At 31.4% G+C, this 2,029-nt stretch overlaps 1 pseudogene; it reads left to right on the top strand.

The window, feature by feature from the left end:
• Positions 1 to 2,029, top strand: part of LOC107753614 (pyruvate kinase PKM-like) — a 22,603-nt pseudogene that overhangs the window by 4,095 nt on the left and 16,479 nt on the right.

Here is a 2,029-nt window from a genome sequence, read left to right as displayed (position 1 = left end):
TATGTGTGTGTGTGTGTGTGTGTGTGTGTGTGTGTGTGTGTGTGTGTTTAAATCTTTTATTTTATTTTCACCTTATTTACTTTTTATTTTATTTTAATTTTAATTTGACATCTTTTATTTACTTTTATTTGTATTTTATTTACATTACAATACAATGTAATATACAATACAAAATATGCCATTTACAGTTTGCACATTGCAAGGTATTTATTAAAAATTAATGGAATTCTTAATCTTGTTAGTTTAACAAAACTTAATTTAAAACTTTCTACCTCAATAAAAAATAAATTAATATTTTACTTTATTATAATATATAATATACATGCTATAACTTGCATATATTTTACTTTTATTTACTTTAAAATATTTATTTATTTTCTCATCCTATTTATCATCTTATTAATTATTAAATGTTAATACTAACATTAATATTCGTTTTTATTTCAACATTTGTTAATACTAATATCATACTTGGACCTGAGATCACTGTAAATTTAACATATTTAACCTGAGATTTCATTTTTTAATTTCATATTGATCCATTTTTATCTGAAATTCATAATCAGTCACAATACAACACTATCATTTTGTATCATTTCACTCTAAATTGTATTAAATAATTTATCTTTTTATTGTTAATATAGCATTGTTAGAATTAGCCACTCTCATGGACACTTATACACATGTAGTGATCTGGTTGTGAAGTGACTGTCTTGTTATTTGCTTACACACAGTCGGTAATCAGAGAGACGACAACCAAAATTTGACTTAACTATCAGTAAAGCTGTCAGACCAGTCATATTAATTCACAGAAAAACTAACAGTTTGAGATCAGAAGCAGTCAGATGTTTCTGTGGGTCACTGGAAACATAACCTGTCTCTCCCTGATTCTATATATATACCTCTGTCTCTGCCTCGAGCCTGCGATTGAACACACAGGACAAAGACACTGATTGAGCTGTAGACTTTACAGCAAAAAAGACATGTTCGCTTTGTTCTTTTTATTTTGTAACATCGTGTTCAGTAGAGTTTTACAGGTGTCAGAGCTCACGCTGCCAATCGATAAAACTTCCTTCTGAGAGCAAGAATCAGCGTACAAGCAGAACAAAGAAGAAAACATAGTCTAAAAAGAGTTTTTAATGTTTCTAAAGGACAAAAATGGTGCCATATATAAATGACATGATGAAGTTGGGTTGCTTGGAGATCTCAGAGCCAATGTAATATAATATAATATGGGATCCTGGAGCACAAAACCAGTCTTAAGTAGCACAGATATATTTGTAGCAATAGCCAACAATACATTGTATGGGTCAAAATGATCCATTTTTCTTTTATGCCAAAAATAATTAGGATATTAAGTAAAGATCATGTTCCATGAAGATATTTTGTAAATTTCCTACCGTAACTATATCAAAACTTAATTTTTGATTAGTAATATGAATTGCTATGAACTTCAATTTCACAACTTTAAAGGCTTTTCAAATAATTGTATCTCGGCCAAATATTGTCCTATCCTAACAAACCTTACATCAATGGAAAGCTTATTTTCACCTGAAAGCTGAATATTTCAATGATTTCATTGAAAATTGACCCTTATGAATAATTTTGTGGTCCAGGGTCACATATAATATGTAAGGGATAATCAACGGTTTGCCGTGCATTAAAGGATTTTAAATGCACGATGTGAAGGCCAAGAGCCACCCGACGCGAAGCACATCGGTGCATTTAAAATCCTTTAATGCACGGCAAGACATTGATTATCCCCGCTTATTACACAGCTCTGTGGAATACTTGATTCTGATTGGTCAGTCGCGACATTCCGCAACATGGTATTATGTTATCCCTCGATAACAACCGGTAAAAGCTGATAACACAGGTTCATCCGGGTAACTGAAGTCGGCGCTGTACTCTTGCTAGGAACGTTTTTTTTCTTGGTGGAAGCTTTGCGTTTGTTTAGCTAATAAAATATTAAAACTCGATTCAAAATGGTGTACAATTATTTAATTATGTCATCCTGGTATCCCGGACG

The sequence above is a fragment of the Sinocyclocheilus rhinocerous genome, unplaced genomic scaffold (genome assembly GCF_001515625.1).
Source record: "Sinocyclocheilus rhinocerous isolate Xijiao unplaced genomic scaffold, SAMN03320098_v1.1 scaffold200, whole genome shotgun sequence".
In the NCBI taxonomy this organism is placed as follows: Eukaryota; Metazoa; Chordata; class Actinopteri; order Cypriniformes; family Cyprinidae; genus Sinocyclocheilus; species Sinocyclocheilus rhinocerous.
This window is presented reverse-complemented; position numbering and strand designations above follow the sequence as displayed.